At 47.8% G+C, this 21,998-nt stretch overlaps 1 long non-coding RNA gene across 1 annotated transcript; it reads right to left on the bottom strand.

Annotated features, from left to right (window-relative positions):
- Positions 1-1,374: 1,374 nt before the first annotated feature.
- Positions 1,375-2,033, bottom strand: LOC147651719 (uncharacterized). The gene is made up of 2 exons (XR_015274181.1): positions 1,807-2,033; positions 1,375-1,693 (listed from the first exon to the last, which is right to left on the bottom strand). It is a non-coding gene; the product is annotated as an uncharacterized LOC147651719 (long non-coding RNA).
- Between the last annotated feature and the right edge of the window lie 19,965 nt (positions 2,034-21,998).

The raw sequence follows: 21,998 nt of genomic DNA on the forward strand, positions 1-21,998 counted from the left end.
AGATTAACTTTGTGTGTGTGTGTGTGTGCGTGCTACCGGCCAGCAGAAATCCTGCAAATCCAGCAAACCCCCTGCCTGGGGGTTGGAAAAGTATAGATTAAAATGGCAACATCTCCTGTACAATAATATCACCAGGGTTTGGGTTGGTGATGGACAGATTGTAGCAGCCCAGGAGCAAATAAAATGTGGAGGAAAGAGCTTTTCTGCCCTCCCTGGAATCTGCATGGACCATGCCACAGTCACTTCTGGTGCCCAGGATCATTGAACAGCATCTTAAAATTTCTTCTCACAAGTGACAGAGCTGTGACAGAAGGATATCTGGGCAGTTGCATGGATACATATCCTGCAATGGGATAAGTCCTGATGTCCCCCTGCCCCAGCATCTTGATGTCCAGAGTTGGAGCTGTTACTCTGCCTCCAGAGCGTGGAGCTGCAGAGATGCTTTGAGGGCCAGGGCCGGAGTCAGGAGCTAAGGGCAGATGGCTCCTCTGCCAGATTCTCAGTCCTCCCACACCAGATTTTATCCTTCCAAGATGGAAAATATGCCAAGATTATTTTTCTTGAGACCTTTTCAGTGTGAAGTGAGTTTTGGGCTCTGTGCAGGGGTGGCACAGTGCAGCCTGTCTTTCCTCTGCTCAAAGGCACATCCTCTGCCTGGGGTTCTTAGGAGGAAAGAGCAACCCCAGGGCATGGCCACTGGTCACTGGGGACTGAAGCTGCACTTTCACCACAGTTGTTTGGTGTTAGCAGTTGCCATGGAACCAGTGCATCAGCCAGAGGGATCAGGAGAGTGTCTAGTGTAGGGCTGACCCATCCCTGTGCCTGGCTTCAGCTGCGACTGTCCCAGGCAGGCTCCCACCCTGTCCTACCCCTTCATTCCCAGGAGGGGATGGAGCTGAATGATTTGAGGCAAAGGATTTGCAAAGGGGTCTGTACCTGGGGAGATTAATCAGAGCTGAGGGCAACAGGGGCAGCTCTCTGTGTGCCTAGGGACAGCTGGTGACAGCAGCCCAGACCTCTAGTGGGACACAGGGCAAACCCCCTCAGCTTCCTAGATCTCCACTGAGTACTTGTGGGAAGAGGCTGGAAAAGCACTTGGGGAAGCTCTGAGTTCTGCTGAAGACACTCACCCCATTAAAGAGGGTTAGGACAATACCAAAAAAATAGTCCCCCACCTTTTGTATTTCCCTGCAGCGGAAATAAAGTCAGCTCCTTTCATTTTCATTAACACCCTTATCAATTCAAAGTGACTAAATAGATGCTTAACTGTTCATTATACACTCTGCATCTCCGGTCTGAAAGGGAGGCTTTATTTCCACAATCATGGTCTCCAACCCATTACAGAGGGAGAGAGCATGGAGAAAAACACAAGTGTGGATTTTAATAACCTTATATTTTAATTCTCTGTTATTAAAAAATATGTTTGCATTTACTGTGATGGGGGGAAGATTAAAAGGATTGCCATGGATTCCACTTAGGGAACATTGCTAATGATTTCAATAAATCACTTTAAATAAAAATCACAATCTCCACAATTCCACCCAAATGCCATTTGGCAGAGGTGTTGATTATGGGAACAAAATGAATTTTGGAATTAGCTGCTTGTCCTAATGCAATTGGACAAATTAAATTTAGGTATACACACATATCCAATGACACATATATCTCACGCAGAAGAGTGGTGTTTTGGCCCCTGGGAAAAAGAACAAATAATGTTTTAGTGGGTCAGGACAGATCTTGTCCCTCATGATGGATGTCAAGTGTTTGTTACAACTATTTTCTTAGTGTTTTTATTTGATGGCTTACCCTCTGCGAAGCTACAGCCAAAGCACTGGTGTTCTATTTCCACCCAGGCAGGATCCAGCTGACTACTGGGACACAACTTTGATAATGGTTGTGTCCATGCAGAGCTGAAAAACCACTCTGACACATCACTAGCAATGCCCAGAGCAGTCTGGATTCCCGTCTGTGACTGGGACCAGATCCCAGGATCTCTACAGAAGGTGAAGCCCAGGTTCTGCACCGTACCTGGAGATCTGATGCTGCTCCCACTTCCACAGTGCTGGCTGCATTGTGACATGTGGGGGACATGGAGGCCACCGGCTGTGGATGTGGCAGCACCTGTCAGGTGCAAACAGAGCTCCAGGGGTGGAGAGCAGAGCTGAAGTTTATTGCTGTGTGCTGTGCCACGGCTTGGGAAGGCTTTGTGTCTCTCCCTGGCTCAGAGCTAGGCAGAAGTTGGCTGAAAATGTATTCAGGAGCAGCAGCTCCAGCAGCAATACCTCCATCTGTACTTTTGAGTGAGACATTTGTCTGCCCAAGGGCCATTTTTACAGCCTGAAGGGTTTTTTTGTGTCTCTTTTCTGCGCTGGCTGCCGGCTCCAAAACCCCTATCCCCACCAGAGAAACCACTGCACCTGGTCAGGAGAGCAGGCACAATGATTCACACCCTCACACAGCACAAGGTAAAACAGGAGTCCTTCAAACCACTCAGATTTTAGCTTTGCAGGGTGGCATTCCTGTCCAGATGCTGGCTCTTGGGGGCTGCACAGCTCCTGTTCCAGTCCCTGCAGCCCTCCCCCAGACGAGGAGCGCTGACCTTCATTCATCCCTGGATGGGCCAGATGCTCCTCCCTGCCTGGCTCTGCTGGGCTGCTGCACCACACCCCGGAGCAGAGACTTCATTTCTAAGCAAATTCCAGACCTGTACCAAAGTTTTGACAGCAACCTTCTAGCATGACAAGAAGGTGTGAAATTTAGGCTTATCCTGTATTCCCCATTCCTGGCATTCATCTTGCCCAGCGATTTCTGCTTGAACAAAACAAACAAACAAGGAGCAGCAGCAATTTTTAGCAGATGAATCAGAGTGAGCTATCTTTATCTATCTATATATAAAAACACCTTTTTAAAAACTTTTTTTTTTTTTTGTGCTGTATTATTCATGTACCCAAAGCTGAAGAAGTCCAGATTATAATAATAATAGACATAATAAATATGCCATACTAAAATCAGTGCCTAGGAAGATTGTTCCCTATCTGCTGTCTCTGGTAAGCAAAGTAGGGTTTTAACTCTGCGTGTGGCACCATCTCATGGACAGCTTGGCTTATTCTAAGGACTTGAGAGGCTGAAGGCAAGCACAAAATTATCCAGCATGAAAAGCTTGCTTCATGAAAGAAAGGGGAATGTTTCCCAAATAAACAAATCCAGGGCAACAGGAGTAGTTGCAGTGGAGATGAAGTGGGAAGAATGAATTACATGTTTTGTTTGCATCATCATAGAAAGTGCTGCTTGGCCAGAAAATAGGTAAAAAGAGATGAAAAGCACTTGTAGGGGTTATCTGTGGGTAAGTCTGAGACAAAGCAGTACAGAAAGGCCTCATCCCAACATGTGGGAAGGTACTGTTTTTCCACAGCTCTTTCCACTCACAGCTTTGCTAACATGAAATCCAGTGAGAAGGTGAGCCAGGCTGTGTGCATCTGACACCTCCCAAAGCCTCTCAAAGGGATCTGGAGGGAGAAGCTGGCAGTCTCTACATTTTCTATCTTCTCTGCCATCTAAGCTGGTTATGTAGATCCAAAAGAAACCCCCTCACCTGCTGTTTCTTTCAAGCAAAATGGAGAAAAAACTGTCTGGATGCAAACCTGTTGGAGTTTTCAGAGAGCTTGAAAGGACAGGAGTGAGGTGCCTGTCCACCTGCTGATATCTGGGCTTCGGGAGGAAACTTTGTGTCAACAATGGTAGAGGAAAGGAAGAAATGAAGGAATCGAGCAAGGCAAACAGGAAAACTTACCTCCTTCCCTGAAATATCCCCCTGATTGCAGGCAGAGGTACGGGAGCAGAGACCTCTCCGGATGCCAGTCCTCATTCCCTACAGACTCACACAAGAGGGGCTCTGCTGCCTGGCCCTCACCAAGTCCTTGCTCCAGTATTTCCTCCTCCCAGAGCAGGACCTGTTTCTAACAAGTGACATGTAAAGTTCTGCTGGATTTTCAGGTGTGGAGAGAGAGCTGGGTAGGGTTGAGAAGCGCTGCTGGGTTGCCAGGCAGGTTACAAATGCACTCTGTGACTCCTGATTAATCTGCCACCTCACACGAGAGGTGATGCAGTGCTCTCTTCTGCATTGCAGATTGTGCTCCCGCCGTGCCCTTTCCCCACCACCTTTCAGAACCCTCACCTGCTGTTTCCCAGGCACTCATTCGGTGTATCACAGTGCATCCATTGCATGCCTGAGCCCTGTGTTGCTGCCTGCCCAGGTTCTAACTGTGTCTGCAGACTGATCCCAACCTCACAGGTAGGAAAGGAGCCCTGAGGCCACGTCCTGGCCATCCCTGCCACGACAGGCACGCTCACATTAAAGGAACTGATGGCAGAGGGTGACTGGAACACTTGCCTGTGTCCTGGATGGGAGTGGATAACCCTCCTTTTCCCCTGCTCCAAAGCAATGTGTGCAGATGGCAGATCCAGGATGGGAACATCCAGCTACTGTGGCTGCTGGAATAGAGGCAAGAAGTGGGCACAGCCCTCCTGGATGGAAGGCTGACATTGGGTGAGAGCATCCCTTTTCCCCGTTCAGGTCTGGCAAGGTCAGCCAGCTCCTGGTGAACTGTGGGAGCCCTGGACTGAGTGACAGGAGCGTGAAACAGCTCCAGTCTGGACTGAGCTCTGCTGCATCCCAGCAGGGGCATTGCCTCGAGCATCCCGTGGTGCTCCAGCTCTAGCAGCAAGCTTCTCTTGTCAGCAGCAGGCTGCTGTGATTGGCAGTGGCAGCAAAACGCTTGATTACTTTGGGATAGGATAAACTCAGGAGCTGAACCAGGAAAAGAAAAAAAATGTTCTCAACAAGTATGGAGACCACTTTTAACCCACGAGTAGCCAAAGGTGGGATTGCATCCCTTCCATCTTTTTATTTTGTGATGGAAGTGCTGCATGTTGTTGTTTTTTTACCAATCTGCCTGCCCACTGCTACCAAAGAGTAATTTATCCAGGGAAAGGTTCACTTGGAGTTTGAGCTGAATCCCCAGGAAATGTCTGTAATTAAGAGTGAAGGTGGCATTCCTAATGAGAAGGGCAGGATTTTTTTTGGCATAGGCTGTTAACTACACGGAGACAGAATCCTTTGACTCCTGCACTTTACTGCTACTAAAGTATTAAATGTCTACTAATGCTACATGAAATTGTCCATAGCTCACCAGAACTCTTGGGTTTTTAAATGTTGGTTGCATGGTGTGTTCTTCTGTCTGAACCTGCTGTTCCCCAGATGAAGGAGGTCTCCCATCAGTGAGGAGCTTTGCACTTGGTTCCTGTCCTTCAGTGTTGAGTTATGGGTTTTCCTGGTGAATCCAGCTTGAGTCTTCTTCACTGCAATGGGAATCCACATCTTTGTCCCATCAAGCACAGGGAGTTTCATATTTCCTTCTTCCCCGGAGCAGTCTCTGATACTTTTGATGGACAGAGCAATCTATAGATAAATCTAAAAATTACTTTACATGCTTTATTTCTTTCATCAGAGAGAAGAGCAAAAATCTAAGCCACATCCACTAAGTCTATGCACATTCAGACAATTCAGGAGGAGCAGGTGAGCGATGGAACAGCAATTCATGGAGATGCTGAGCTTCAATGACATTGCACCAGACCTTTTCTCCAGAAATGAACTCTGCTGAAGGTGACCTTGGGATCTGAGCAGTGAGAGAGCCCAAATGCTGAAGTTTCTGTCCCAAAACAAGTTCTGTCTGTGGAGTTGTGCCCCAAGGAAAGGAAGCCTGACCCCAGCAGACAGACATCCTATAGCTCCCATCCTAAGCTTGCTTTCAGTTACCCTGTGCAACTACTGCTTGCTTATGCCAACAAGGCAGAGCCCTCCCCTTGCAATAGCTGAATGCTCTCTGCTCCTCTGCACATCTCCTATTCCCTGACCTGTCTTCCCTGCCCTGAGGCATCCTGCACACCGCCTTTCTGTCCCCAGGTTTGTTTTGCTGTCGTGTTTTGTCTGTGCCAGCCTCTCGGCAGAGAGCAGACAAGCAGCCCTTCATCCACCACTTGCATGATTTATTACCCTGCCAGCACCTCCAGGGCTTCCAGTCACCACATGGGTTAATGGCTGCTACCAGAAGACTTTGCAGTTTTAGGCCTTCTTTAACAAGTGTCCAACATGCACCTGAAATGTAAGTGCTTTGTTTGATTTTTTTTTGGTTCAGCTCAGTCCAAGGTCAAAGCCAAGAACAATACAGAGAAGCGATAGTAAAACACACAAAAGCCCTCTGCAAACTTCTCTGCAGGGCTCCAAAGCACAAGTGTATTTTTATTCTCCCTGTGGCTTTCAGAGGGAGGCTGGGAACAGTGTCCCTGTGTCACAGATGGAGAAGCTGAGGTGCATGGCAGCTGAGCACCAGAGCCCAAACTCATTCAAAACAGGGATTAAATTCTCCTTGGTTTCAGTTGACTTCAATTCCCAGAAATTTAGGTGAGATTCCCAGTTTGTTCATGATAAACAAGCTTTCCTAACCAAAACCAAGGCCGTTTCTTTAATGCAGGAAAGTTGCAGTACTGGGGGGGAAGGAAGCATGGCAGTGGAACTGAGCTGCTGAGCCTGTGCGAGGAGGTGGAGGCAAATAGAGAGATCTCATATCTGAGACCCCAGCATTAATTCATATGTTGATGAATGCCATAAATTAGATTGCAATCAGTCTGCATTCTCCAGGGACCTATTCCATGTAACGAGGCAGAGCCAAGTCTGTTCCAAATCCAGAGAACTTCTGGAGAATCCGAGCACGGTTCCTTCCTTCCCCACCCTCAATAAATAAATGACGCTGAAAAAGAGGAAGGTATTAGCTGTGAATGGATTTTAATTGACGCAATGGTAAATTCATTTCATAATCTTTAATTAGCAGAGATGCTTGCCGGAAATGTAATTTTCAAGAAACTTGCTCTTTTGCTTGGAAATCACTGGAATGTCCTGGGGATGGTACTGAAAAGGGGCCCTGGTCTCTGTAAATAATGCAGGAAGGCCCAGGATGAAGGAGTTTGTCTCTGAAGCAGGCAGACCAGGCAGATTCTGATCCTGGCTCCAGTCAAACCTCAGTCCAGCTTCCAGATGCAGCTGAGAATCAAGCAGGAAAAAATGATTAATGTCAGATGATGGCTGGGTTTGACAGTCTGTGGTTATCCAGCCTTCACACACACAGCCCCTCTCCAGCTCCTGACCTTATCCTGAACCTCACTGCTTCCTGCAAGCTGTGTCCCCTGTCCTTTTGTTTTTCTCAGTCTCCTGTGATCCTATGGATTCCCTCCTCCTGCTGTCTTCCAAGAACCCAGACCCACACAGGTCCCAGAGTCCATCTGGCACAGCTGGCTTGGTGAGGGGGACTGGGAAGTTTTCCAGAGCAGCCAAGAGAGCAGACAACTGTTGAAACTTTCTTCCTCCAACATGTTCTCTGCTGCAGGAAGCTTTCTCACCTCAGGACACATTCAAAGCTCATCGCTTTGGGAAAAGGAGAGGTCATGAAAGAACCCAAGAAAATTCCAAGAGCAAATTATGAGTGGTTGAATGGGAGACATCCAGAAGTCCCTTGCAGCCAATGTGCCTCTGAGCCTCTGAAACCAAATTACCCTGTCTGGAGCTCCCAGTGAAAGAAATGGCTATGAGTCATGAGTGGTGATTAAGGACAGCTTTAGGTGCAGAGACTCAGAATAAAATCACAGTGCTTGCTTCTCTGCTTGTCTTCTCTCTGTTCATGCTCCACTTCTTGCCTGCTTATGCTGGGATGAAAGCAAGCTTCCTTTTATCTCAATTCCTAGCAGAGCTAGAGTTGTCCCAGCAAAGGGAATGTGAGCCGGTTCTACTCCTGATGTCTGTTGACATGTTGCTATAAAAAACCCCAATTATTAGGAGAGGAGAAAAGAAAAAGAAAAGATATTCTGCTTTTCCATGCTGAAAACTTCATGGGGTGTAATTGAGAGATCAAAACTGCCTTGGCAAATAATTGGTGCCAGCTGGGAAGAATTAGCTTGACATGTGAATCCCATGTTGGGTTTGTTAAGCCAGTCATGAGAAACCAAGTCCTTCCCTGGAACACACTTTGCAAGGCAGCCATGGGGAGAGCATTCCCTGTGCCTTTTTACCAAGCATGGTTTTCATAGGTGTGTGTAACACGTCCGCTGTGCCTTGGTTTCTCCTTAATAGCTCTGAATTTCTAGTGTAGAGCTCCTGGGGGTGTGGATGTGGTTGGAGGGGGGTAGATCTTGGTATCCCATATCTGCACCCAGGGCAGCAGCCTCTTCCCACCTGGGTGTAGGCACAGGGAGTTACCCCAGAGCTGGGGAGTCCAGCAGGGACTGTGCTTGTGGGTCCCTGTCTGCAGGGAGATCTTCACTTGGGGTGGCCTTGGAGCATCTCTCATGAGACCCTGGGATGGGCTGCTACAGGGATGGATTGGTCAAGCTTCCCTCACTCCTGTAAATAAAGGGAAAGAAACAGAGCTGAAAAGAGACAGCTTTCTGGATGCAGCAGGGAGCTCCAGTTTTCTTTCCCCTTCATTAAATACTGTGTTTTCCTCTAATGAAGGGGCCATCTAGAGCAATAATGAAACTCTTCTCACATCTCAGTGCTTCAAATGCCACTTCCTCTTCCAGCACTGAGAAGAACCCAGGCTTCAGCAGCTCCGAGGGTGGGCTCCTTGCTGCTGCCTCGATGTTTCTCTAGCAAAATAAAAGCAAAATTAGTTCCCCTCCAAGAACTGCAAAGCACCCGTGCAGGGGGTTGCTTCATTCATCCCTTCTCCTCCTACATCAATAATGCCTTAATCTCCTTCCCGCTGGGCTCTGCTGCGTGCTGCTGCCTCGATGGAGAAGGGCAGCATGGTGCTCCTGCAGGGCTTTAGGGCTGCCTTTTCCACACACAGCCTGCTCTGCCACTATCCATGTTACCCAGCAGGGAGGCACCACTGGGGCACACATAAATCTGACTGCTCTGTTCTTCACCTAAGGTCTTGGTTTGGGGTGTGTTTCTATAGGGCATGTCATCACTGGGGTATACCATCCCCAGGTATAGGGAAATGTTACATTTCCCAGGTTATCCAGGACTTCTGGGGACATCTGAGCAGCCCAGCTCTCCACAGCATTAACAAGTGTCCCTTCTTCATGTTAGGGGTGATTATGTCCCCCCAAAGCTTTGAGTATCCTCAGTCCTGTTGGAGCCTCAGCTAGTGCCTGCTTCCTGAGAGCATCTGGGAGCTGCAGAAAATGTGAACAAAAGCAATGTGATGAGCCAGAGGGTGCTTCAGGAAGGGTATGTGCCAGGTATCTCATCAGCTCCAGGCAACCCATCAGCTCCAGGCATTTGCCCCTCAGATATTGCTGATTTTGCTCAGGATGGGGCAGCCCCTCTGCTGTGAGGATGGGTAGGGGTGGCAGCAGATCCAGGAGTGGCTGAGTATACACAGTGGATGGCCTGTAAGTGTCTCCTCATCTATCATCAACAAGAAGTTCAATTACAGCCTATTGGGGTTTTCTCGATTTGCCAGTTAATTAATAAAATCTGCATCGCAGATGAGTTCTATTTACATAAGAGCTGAAGGAGGCAAGTCTTCATCTTAATAGCAGTGAATATTCAGATGTCAGATTAACTCATTGCTCTCGGCTTCAAATTGTTATTTACTTGGTTGTGTTTTAAAGATACTCTGGATTTCCACTTTCTTATTGTGAAAGAGGCAGTAATGGGATGTTTGTTTCCTTAAGCCCTGGGTGTTTTATCAAAACAACTTCTAATAAGCTGCAAAATTGGTTCTGTGTGAAGGGAGGACCCCCTGGCTAGAACAAAAGATGTGCCCAAAGGGACAGTGACAGAGACCTCTCATATCATGGGGAGCAGGGAGCTGTGAGGGAAGGATTGCTGCTCTTTCCTTGTAAATAGGTGTTTCTGAAAGCAGGCAAGCAGTGGATTTGATACAGACAGAAGCCATTCCTTTTGCATGTCCATGGAGTGTGATAGACAATGCAGTGGTGGATGTTAAACCCCATAAACTGAATGTGGCGTTGAACTGATGAAGACCCTTGAACCACAGACCACCAAAGACTGAGCCAAGACCACTTTGTATGTGCCCTGTTCCCCTTGATTTCTTTGCATCTGCTGCAGCCACTGAACAAGCTGGGTGGGCCATTGGGCTAAGCCATAAAGCCATTTCTACAGCAATTTAGCTGATAATTTGAAGAAGAGGCAACATGGAGCCTTTTGCTTCTACAGCTGCTGGGAATCAAGCAGATGTGTCTGAGGAGAACAGTATCTGGAACATCCGGAGCGGTGATGGGTTTTTATCTGCCTTCACAGTTGTCATGAGCAACATTTGAAGGTGACAATGCCACTAGCCAGGCCACTGCCTAGAGTAACACAGCCCAGGAGAGAGCTTCCCTTTGGATACAATCCACATCTGACCTTTGTCTGCTACTGCCTCAGCATTGTCCTTGTCTGATGAGCTTCTTGAAGGACTGAAGAATTAAGAGGTTGTGGCAGTGCCAAAAGAAATTAGGGAATGTGATTGGGAAGGAAACCTGGGAAATGAACCTTGCTTTTTAATCAACGTACCAAGCAAAGCAAGGCTAATCAGCATTAATCAAGTGGAGCGCTGTTGTTAGATGGAGGCCCTGCTTTAGAATAGGGGGCTCTTCTAATGACCCAGAAAAAGCAGGAGAGCCTTTCCAGCTAGAATTCCCTCGCCCAAGACAGTAATTGATCTGCTGATCGTGTATTGATCTGCTTTCCCAAGTGCACAGCATCTTGGACTCTGCATCATTTCTCCTTTTTGCAAGAAGAGCCTCGTGGCCTCCCCTGGAAGTGACTCACATGGCAGCAACCACCAGTCAGGCAATAAAACAGCATCCAGTGGGAGAAAGGCATTTTTGTTTTCATTATTCAGACAGCATGTGGGTGTGTGGCTCTGCCCCAGCAGCAGCTGTCATCTCACAGGCAGTACCCGCACTCTGCTGGAGCAGGAATTCCCTTGGAGAGCAGCCACCACCCCTTGGAGATGCCCAGGTGGTGTGGGAGAGGCTGAACACAGCCATGCTGAAACCATTTCCCTCAGAGCTGCCTCCAACTCAGCTCTTCCTGAGCCCGAGCTGGACACCTGCAACCTGAGCTGCAGCTGAACAGTGGGGACAGGAAGAATCTCCTTTTACCCGAGGTGCAGAGATTGCCCCAGAGGGGCCGTGGGGGCCATGCCTACGCTAGGCCTGGGAGAGCCAGGGCACTGGCCCACAGTGGTCTGCCCTCTTCCATCATTAACACCCTCCCACTTAACTTCCTCTGGCCAGTGACTTGGCCCAGCTATGGGGACAGGCAGGCCAGGACCCCTTCCATGGCTGAAGTCACCTGGCCCTGAGGAGAGCTTTTGGATGAGATACAGCCCTCGGATGTGGGCTGTAGCATGGCCACTGGCCAGTGACCAGAACCTGGCCTGTTTTGTTTGGGTAGCTACAGATCAAGGGGCTGTTGTGCTGGATACTCTCCTCCTGCACAGTGGGAGCCATTGCCAGGTGAAACTGGAGAAACTGAGGCACAAACCAGTTAAAGGACTTGCTTGGAGTCAGTGGCAGAAGTAGGAGCTCAAGCTTTTGAGGATGTGTCACATCCCTCTCCACACCTAACAGGAACCTCCAAGAGTGTATTTCACCTTCTGAGGTCATATTTCATGCTGTCTTTCAGCAAGTGATGTGGGTGCTACCTGTTCCACTTCCACAATCAATTGTTTACAAATGATTGCTGTCAGTGCTGTTCAGCCTGGGCATGTGGGTGATAACCTCAGCACACTGGGGAGCCTGAGACATGCTCTGCTTTCCAGATGAGGCAGCTGTAATTTTTGGAGCCCTTTTTTCATCCCATTAGGAAAATTCTCCCCCTGCGTTGCTGTCCCTGATGTTTGAAGTGCCAGGCATGAAAGCAAAGACAAGTCAATCAGATGAGCAGAGGCCTGCTGGAGATAATTGCTAGGCTCTCTCCCAGACAGCTGAGTCAGCTGGGGAGAGGAACAACACAGAAGTGATGTCACCAATTCCTCTGTGATCTCTTCTTCTCCCTGAGCAGAAATGGTCTGAAAAGCAGCCTCTGAGGAAGCTATGGGGAAAATACAAAGTTGGTCTTAAGGGAGTTGGGCAGATGGGCCCCTCATCTGCCAGAGAGGAAGGGAGGGCTGTCTGGGCAGTGTGAGCAGCCATGGATGTGCTCAGGAGGCTTTTGAAAGGAATTGGTGGGGAAGTCAGATTTGGGCTCTTTGCAGTGGAGTGAGCAGCAATGGACATCCTGTGGAACAAAAGAGGTTCAGGCTGGTCATGTATAAATCCTCCTTAGGTTATATATACATCCTCCTTATGCAACACTAACTTTTCATGTGAGGGCAGTCAAGCAGTGGGACAGGTGCCCAGAAGGGCTGTGAAGTCTCAGCCTTTGGAGGATTTTAAGCCCTGAGCAGACAAAGCCCTGAACAACCTGGTTCACCTCAGAGCTGACCTTGCTTTGTGCTGGAAGAAAGACTTAAGCTCCCTTTCCACTCAAACTATCCTGTGGCCTTAGGAACACAAGTTTCTCAGTGTCCAAGGGCACAGGGAAAGGGGAGGTTCAGAGATTGAGGCTGTACACCAAAGCAAGCCCTTCCAGAAGTATGGGAAGGTAAATGCAGAGATGCCTTGATATGGAAAAGGGCTTTTATTCAACACTGGAGATTTCTAGGAGCAGACTAGCAGAAAGTGGATCAGGACCATGTGGGCAGACTTGATGTGACCTTGTGTGCCTTCATGTGTGAGCCTTGGTCTCTGAGGTGACATTCCTGGTCTCCTGCCACCCCAGCACCCAGCTGGACCTGCCCAAGGTGGAGTGCTGCTCCTCTGCCTTTCACCTTCAGCACTCTTGGCATCTTGGGGATATCACGCCTTTCTCAAACTCCCCTGATCCTCTCTCCAGGTCTGCTGCCACCTCACTTGTTCTTCCCCTTCAAAATCAGCATTGCCAGCGCTTTCTAGCAACATTCCCAGTACTTTGTACTTCCTTTCTTGACATTATCCTGAGTTCTTTTGAGGAATTTTCCTCATTTCTTTCCAGGAATTTCCACATTGCTTTCTAGGAATGTCCCAGCACATTTTCCAGGAATGCCCCATTGACTTCTAGAAATTTCAAAGCAATTTCAAAACCAATTTTTTCTTTCTAGGAAACTGCTTTATTTTCTTCTGAGTGCTCTGCAGTGCTTTTTGGGAGCACATCATAAGTTTGCTCTGAATTTTCCGGAGTTTCCATAGGTTTTCTCTGAATTCTCTTTCTAGGAAGCTCTATGTTGCTTTCTGGAAAGTTCTCAGGTTTTTTTCCAGGCATTTTATCCTAGCCTTCTAGGATTGTCCCCAGCTGCTTTCCAGGAATTTCATATTTGACTTTAGAAACTTCCCTTATGTTTTCTAGACATTTTACCACAGGAGTTACTTTCCAGAAATTTCTTCTCTGTTTCCTAGAAATGTCCCAGTATGTTTTCCAATAATTTTCCTTTTCCTGAAATTTCTCCTTTGATTTCTTTTGAATTTTATCAGGATGCTTCCAAGGAATTTTTTGGGCTCCTTCCAAGAAATATCTTCATATGATTTCTAGAAATTCTCGTATTACTTTCCATGATTTCTTATGTTTCTTCCCAGAAATTTCCATATTGCTTGGTAGAAATCTCCCCTTTGCTTTTGCATATCAGTGTTGTATTCAAGCCATTTTTTGTTTTGCTTTCTAGAAATATCCTTGAGTGCTTATCAGGAACTTTGCAAATATTTTCCCAGTTTCTTCTAGGAAAAAATCTAGGGAATCTAGGAAATTATTTTCTTTATAAGAATTCTGCCTGGATGTTTTCTAGGAATTCTAAAAATCACTTTTTGCTGTTTTACTAGATTCCCTTCCCCCTTCACTCATCTTTTTGAGGCTGTTTTCTCAATACTGGCATGGGGAAGTGGCCAAGGTGGCTCCATGGAGCCAAACTGCCTTTTTTTATCTCTGCTAACTCTTGTTTTCCTCTGCTAATTCTTGTGTGGAAGTGTGCTTGTGTGAAACACACTGGCAACTATTTCCTGGCTGTGTTCTTGTCACCACTGCCTTTGTGGAGCCCTCTGAGCTGCACGGTTCTCTCTCCTGTTCCTTAGTGACCGCGGATCTGCTGCTTGCTCGGGAATCTGGCAATGCCTGAAGCCACTGGCAATAACTCAGGTGACAAAGCATCATTAGTAAATGTGTTTCTTGGGGCTCCAAGCCATTGCTGTGAAGAACAACATGGTCTTCTGCTCTGCCTTAGCAATTGAACCAGTGCTGAGGGGCTCTCTCTTCCTGCACACAAAGCAAGGTGGTTATTTATCACTTCAGTCATGTCTAAGCTGCCCAGGCGGGGTGATCATAAAACATGCTGGATCAGAGTGTGGGTGAGGAGGGAACCACCAGTTCCTGTGCAATACAGTCCCATTAATCTCCTGAGGAGGTAATGTAGCTCCCATGTAATGCCTGAGGATGAAAGATGGGCTGGAGATTTTAAGTCATTAGTGAAATCCTGGTATTATAAAAGGCAATAGCAGATGCTAGTGAGGAATACAGAACTCATCCTATAGTTTCAAACCTTTCATGTGATGGTGATTTAGTGAGTGACCTTGGCTATGACCTTGGTTTCCAACCAGCTTTGGGCCTTACCTTTCTCTCTCCTTGTCTCTGTTTGTGTCTAAAAGGTAGCAGATCTATTGAAGTGGAAACTTTTTTTTTTTTTTGAGTAAAAAAAGAACAGCTTTGACAAATGCCTTGATTTAAAAAAGAGCCCTCAAATTCTTGAAAAGTCCTTCTTTGACAACCAAGATTTTTAGTTTTCTAATTTGAAATGCCCTTGTTCTGAAATTAAAGCTGATTATTACCAGCATGTTCAGAAGCTACTGAAACAAAACATTTTAATTGACCCAAACCAGGTGGCTTTATTTCTGTTTAGTTTCACAGGAGCTTGGGATTTTGATCTTCAGCTGGAACAGGAGAGGAAAAAAGAAATCTCCAGGAGCTTTGTGAAGTAAACCCTTTTACCAGCACTAGTACCTGGAAGAAAGCCTTGGCGTCTTTGCCTGTTGCTGGGCTCAGTAAAGCTCCCTCTCCTCCAGCTAAATAAGAACAGCAGCTCTCTGTTGTCTTGCAAGCAAAGACACTCACAGGTGACCTGAATGAAGCCTGTGCACACCTCTCTTTCAGCTGCTCTGCTGGCAGGTGACATCTCCCAGTGTAGCAGGCAGGTGTGTGGAAGAAACCGTGTTGTCCCCTGAAAGGTTCCTAACCTGGATCTCTAAGGTTGCTGTTGCAGTTTCCTCTGTGGGAAAAGCAGATAAAAGCCTGTCTTGCCCTTCCCCCTGCAGGTGCCTGCCCATCTCCCTGCCAGGCTCAGGCAGGAGGGAGAGCAGAGTCCCTGTGCAGCGGGACCAGATGACCTTTTGTCGTACCCATCCAAGTGTGTGCAGCGCAGCTCTGGGGGCGAGCGTGGCAGATGTAAACACGCAGCTCATCTGGATGCTGAGCCTTCCTTGGTGAGGGAGAGCGCTCAGGCATGCTGAGGGGCAGATATTTGTGTTCCACAGCCCACTCTGAGAGTTCTGATTAGCCAGGGAGCCGGCAGTGAAGGGATCTTCCCTGGAGGCAGTCGCAGGAGCTCTGTGCTGTCCTGCACTCCTCTGCCATGGGGTGGTACAAGATGTGGCTCTTTCCAGGGATGGAAGCAGCCTAATTCTCTGGAGGGAAAGCCCACCAGCCCCAGCACGTGGGCAGACACCTGGCAGACCAAAGTCAGGTCTGTAGAGCGGTGTTTGGTGCAGATGTCCTGTGCTGGAGTGTCAGGAGAGCTGGGTAGCTGCAGCAGAGAGGTGTCTGGTTCCTTGAGCACCTGATCTTAGTGCACGGGATATCCATTGGGGAATTTCAGGTGGGATCATTCCTTGAGCTGGTGGGATTCCATGTGGCACTCCTGGAGGAGATTCAGATAGGACTTTGACTTGATATTGGACACAATGGGTGGTATAGCAGGTCTGTCAACATGCCAGCTTTCTGCTAAGGTCATCCAGAATCTATTTAGCATAATTTGGCATTTCATAACTCTTAAAATTCTTTCCTATGGTTCTCTAAATGGCACGTAGAAACAAAGACTTTGGAAGGAGGAAATAATAATAATAACAACAAAAAGGGCAAGTTAACAACCTTTTAACAAAAATTATGCATGGGGCTGCATGGCAGAGGGAGATATTCATCCCCCAACTGCTTCACTTAATGTGGAAATAAAGGGCAATTGATCACCCCCACAGCGCTGAGCAAGGAAAGGCCAGGCTGACAGTGTGGGGGAAGACACAACGGAAAGAGGCAGCTCTAAATGTTTCATTTTCATGTTCTCCCCCTGTAGCCCTTTTTGCCTTTTATGTGGTGTCTCTTCTCTTCCAGGTCTGCTCAGGGAGCTGGCACTGGCCTGGGGATGTGCAGCCAGCTGGGGAGGGGCTGCGGGCAGCACGTGAGCTTGCAGCTTGTGGGCCAGGAGCTCACAGCCACAAACCTGTCCCATTAAAAACTAGTGCCCCTAATTAAAAACTAACCCATGTGGTCCTCATGAATCTGCTCTTCACCTGAGACCAAACTGCCCTGACCCCAGAGGGCTTTCTCCTTGAAGCAGAGCTTTGTATTTCCTCGGTTGCTTTCAGACAATTTCTTTCAAATTCTGGAGGTCTCTCTGTGAGGTGACGACTCAAGGTCACATATCCAAACCCTCATAGCCCCAGAGGGAAGCTTCCAAGCCAAATGATTGACTCCAGCAGTGCCCATACCAGTATGAGCATCCTCTTGAGTGTCCTGTGCTTGGGGCAGCTTGTAGCCCAGCCAGGGGCAGAGGTGACACTGCTTAGCAGAAGCTTGACATCAGCTTAAGCAATGGGATTATCTGGGGATGAAGAGGGAGAGGGGAGATGAATGGGAAGATCAGAGGGGGAGAGGAAGGGCTGTGTGATGAGGGGAACCTGTCCCCAGGGACTGGCTAAACCATGGGACAGCGAACCAGTCCTGCTGTCACACAGCTTCCCAATGCTGCTGTGGGTTCATCTCTGGGACTCCCTCCCTGAGAAGTGAGCTGCTGGCAGGCAAATGCTTTGTAAGAGGGCCAGAGAAATGTGTTATGCTCCAAGTCTGTCTCTAGGGGCTGTGAGATACAGCCAAGGTGTTAGAAGGACACAGTCCCATGGTCCCTTTCCTCTCTGCCACCGACAGTCCCTGTGACCTCTGGAAACTCACTTTCTGTTTTCTGAGCCTTGATCTCCCCAGCCTGGAAAACAGTGCTGATTATTCCATTTCCCTCTGATTTCCTGGCTGATTTCTACCAGTTTTCAAGAAGGCAAATTTGACAGAGGAAATAAAGACTATTTTTGACTGCATAGCAGCAGCAGAGCAAAGTTTATCTAACTTAGGAGGCCAGGAGGAGGATGACAGGCAGACAGCTGAGGAGAAGCAGGTCATAGTATCAAACTGTGAATGACCTTGTTTTTTTTCCCTTCCCTATTCCTTAATCCTGGCTACTAGTTCTTCTGTCTGGGGCACAGATGATTATTTCCAGAAACCCCAATCATTTGGAAAGTAGCAAAATATTTTCATCAAACAGGGAAATGCTCATGAGAAGAGAAAACAACCAACAGCACAGAAAACAGTGGAACCAACTCGTCAGGTTCAAGCAGGCTGAGAGTACTGGGGGGTGATGTGACACAGAGTGAGTTCAGGGGACTTGCTGCTGTGCTTCATGCCTGGATGCCCAGCTCACACCCCACTTCAAAACCTCCCACTGCTGCTGCTGATAGAATTGCTCCTGCAGCTTGCCTGGAGACCAGTGCACCAGCTCTGGGGATGAGGAGATCTTTGTGTCAGGGATGATGTTAAGTGATGGCTTTTATTAAGGTGATGAATGGGGGTGGGCTCGTTTCCATTTTGCCTTGGTTGACAGCAGGCGGATGATGAGTGAAAAGCAACTGGTTGTTTGACTGTGGCTGATGTGGAAATGTTCAGATCAGGTGTTCAAGAAGCTTCAGCTGCAGTACCAATGTCTCCCTTCATTTGCAAACAATGCAAACTTCAGCAGCCATTTGGGTCATGGGAATTCAATGACCCGACCCAAGAGGAGCCCGGTGTGATCAGCAATATGAGCAAAAGAGCCATCTTTTCCACTTGAAAATAGATCACATTTGATCTGAACTCTGGTGGCACACCACAGTGTCTCTGTGGAAAGGGTTTTCAAATCAGAAGCTCACTTTCATATAACTTTTAATATATTTTTGCAGAAGTGGCAGCTCTGGGCAGAGCAGAAATCCATCCTGAGTCCATCCACAGAGCAGCTCCTCTAGGCAGAGCAAATTCCCTTTGGACTGCTCTGGAGACTGTACCTGCAGGGAGAACAAATACTCCAGATGCAGATAGGAGGGAGAGTACAAAATTACTCAAGGCCCAGTTGAAGGTGTTCTGTACATGTTCAGTGGAAAAGCTGACACATGAGTGATTCCAGGAGCTGGGCCATGACTGACCAAGCTTAGACTGGAGGGTGCTCACCTGGCAGAGGAGCCACGGTGGGCAGGGATTAAACAGTCAGCAGTGCTCAAAGGGGGCTTGCAGGGCTCTGACCATGCCCAGGCTTTGCTGTATGCTCATGCTGAAGGACAGAGGTTATCTCCCAGCAGTTCCTGGGAGGTTTGGTCTCAGGAAAACTAATGGGCTGGTGTTGGTAAGCAAGAAAATCAACCCCTGTCTCTAACATTCACGCCATGCAAAATATCCTCATTTTTTTCCTGAAAGAAGGTGAGGTGGGTGTTGATCTCTCTTTCCAAGTAATAAGTGATAGAATGAGAGGAAATGCCTCAAGCTGTTCCAAGTACTCCCAGCAAATGGAAGCCCAAGGAAGTGTGAATTTCAGCTAGTGGAAAGTGTAGGCTGGTTCTCCAACTACCAAATAAAAGTATAGATGGAAAACGAATGCAAAAGGGGATGATAATTCGAATCCAATCAGCTGGTGGACAGTGTTATAAGTAACATTTTCACTTCCATCCCACTGGTTTTCTGAGGGATAGTGATGAAGATGGTGCCCTACCCCAAAGCAAGGACAGCCAGGAATGTAAAGGGGCTTGTATAAAGCATAATCAGTATTTGTCTCCCACTGAAACCTTGTTTGGAGGGGTCATTAAGCAAAGAACTGGAAGGAGACATGGCTTTTGCATGGTTCCTCATGACTGTTTTGAAGGTGATAAATACTCAGCAGCCACAGGGATGGCTCCACACTGCTTTTGATCTAGGGATCTTCTGCTCAGGTGTAAACTCAGCCTGAGGCAGGGAGCAGAGCTGTCTCCAGCTGGGATGGCAGACCACCAGACACTAACGCTGCACAAACGAGCTCCTAAAGCCAAAAAGTGCATTGCCTTAATCAGAACAACACAGTGCATGTCCAAGGAAATGAAGCTGTTTATTATTCATCTTACATAACGGAGGGGACGGTGGTGTTTCCTGGAAGAGGGACAGCGAGTCAGTGACTGTGCAGGGAGAAGAGCCCAGCGTGACCAAGAGGCAAGGAAAAACCAGGGACATGGGCCATGGCTCAGGCCAAGCAGCGCCTGAGGGGAGGAACAAGGGGTGCAAAAGGCCAGCAGGGCAGCTGCTCCCAGCCAGTCTGTCCACAAAGCCATAATGCAGCTTAGTGGTGCGATCCCAAAATATCCCGCTAGTCCGGTGAGAAACCCTCTCCAAACCGGCTGTGTTTATTTAAGGAGACGCTAATTTCCTGCAGCCCGGCTTCCCTGGCTTCAGTGACCGAGTAATCACCTGTCAAGTGGCTTACACGGTGACAGACTGGAGGAGGGAGCACAGAGCAATGAGGAATCATTGCTCCAGGTGATTTTTAATATCCAAGAGGCGGTGGCAGACAGGAAAGTGATGGAGAAGTGTGGACACTGGCAACACATCTGTCAGGAGCTGCCTGTCCTGCAGGCAGACAGATGGGCTTTTCAGCATGTTTCATCAGGAGAATAACCTGCAATATGGCATGAAAAGGGAGAGAAGCACCAGAGGGTGAAGATCTGTCCAAGGGGGACAGGGCACCACAGTGCCCCTGCGGTCAACAGGGGCCCAAAGAGGCTGTTTGATCTCTTCTTATGAAGAGGTTGGCAGGAATTGGGCTGGATGGAGCTCAAAATATGATAAATTTTAGCTAGGTTTGTGTAAGGAGGGTGAGGATGTTTGGGCAGTGCTTCTGGGCTGGGGTACAGAGTCTCCCTGCCCTCTTTGGGGATGGGAGTAGCAGGAAGGGATTTTCAGAGTGTAAAGATCTGCTCATGAATATCTTGGTTTCTTGCTAACATAACCAGCAAAAGGACTGGGATTAACTCACTCCCACGTGGGCTCAATAATACCTTCCTTATCTTCAGGTGCTCCTTTGGGAGCTTTGTTCCAGTCTGCAGGTCTGGTGGCTTTGAGCACCCCAAGCTCCAGTTCTGAACTGTCCTTGCAGGGCAGTGCAAGGTGCTGTCCCCAGGGTCTGCACCTGCTTCCCCAATCCACAGCCTCAGCTGCGAGGTGAAAGGCAAGAGGACTGTGAAGGCAATGTTCCCTGGATACTCCCAGTCAGATGCTGTGTTTGCTGCTCGTACCAAGCTCAGCAGACAAGCAGTGTGTTTTGCCTACACAGTCTGTCCAAGACAGGGCCCACTGGGAGCATCTGAACATTGGTTTTTAATGCAGCTGGGAGAAAGGGTTGTCCTGAATCCCCAAATCCAGTGTTTTGTTTCAAACACTGGCTAAGCCACAGTGAATCTCTAGTTACTCATTGCCATGGCATGCCCTGGGCTGAATTTGCCTGGCAAATATCAGAATGACCAGTTCTATTGAGGTATTCTTCCAGAAACACATCCCTCTTTTTTATTTTTTTATTTTATTTTATTTTTTTTTTTGAGTGAACACCTCCATTTTTGCCATGACTTTGGGAGACCACAGTTATAATTTATTTCTTTTTCCCTTTCCAACCATCCAGGAAAATATGTTCACATTTCAGGGCTGAATGTACCTTGGAAACAGATTTTCTATTTCATTACCCTACTCAGCACCTCTGAGAAGGTATGATAAGAAGTGAATTCTTCCCTCGCTCTTATTCCTGGCAGGCAATAAGACATGGGAAAAAAAAAAAAATCTGGAAACACCCCTTGGTACTTCAGATTTATTTTTACTTGTCTCTCTGGGCCTGAGTTATCACTTTGCCTTAACTGGGTTGTCAATGGACCTGACATCAGCACCTGCTGTACTCCTCCTGTTCAGGAGCCAGGCTCCCTCCACCTCTGCTCCCAGCTCGCTTTCCCTCAGGACCATCCAAGCTCTTGGTGCTTTCTGCCACTCAGTCTGCTTTTGTTTCCAGCTGAACTGTGATCAGCAAATGCACAAACATAGATATCAGTGTGACTATTTACTGAAGGGATTAAGTGTCCTTCCACCTCCTCTTTTTTTGGTTACTTCTATCCCATTACCTGTTATAGCTCCAGTTAAGCCCCTCTCACCAGTTAAATGGGTGCTGTCCTGCCCCTCACCTGAGAGCAGGACCTGGACCTTGACCTCCAAAGCTGGCTATTCTTCCTTGGGAGCTGAAAGAACAAGTGTGTTTTTATCTTCCTCCTGACACAAACCTGAATTGTGTTTTTCCTCAAATAAAACTTCCCAATCTGTCCCCTGTGTGAAAAGCAAACTGAGCTGGTCTCAGCCAAGAGATTCTCCTGGAGGACTGGTGTCAGTATAACAGAGCTTCTTCCATCTGTGTCCTGTGGGTGCCATTAGCATTGAAGAATATTCTTAATTACAACAGGATCATGCTCCCATGGCCTGCAGATGGATGATCCTAGGGAAAGCCATAGACACCTCACTTTCTCCAAGGGCCCTGACATTGATTTCTCCTCTGGGAAAGTTGATTTTTCCCAAATGCAGGACTTGG

Source organism: Cyanistes caeruleus, chromosome 9, assembly GCF_971803275.1.
Source record: "Cyanistes caeruleus chromosome 9, bCyaCae1.hap1.1, whole genome shotgun sequence".
In the NCBI taxonomy this organism is placed as follows: Eukaryota; Metazoa; Chordata; class Aves; order Passeriformes; family Paridae; genus Cyanistes; species Cyanistes caeruleus.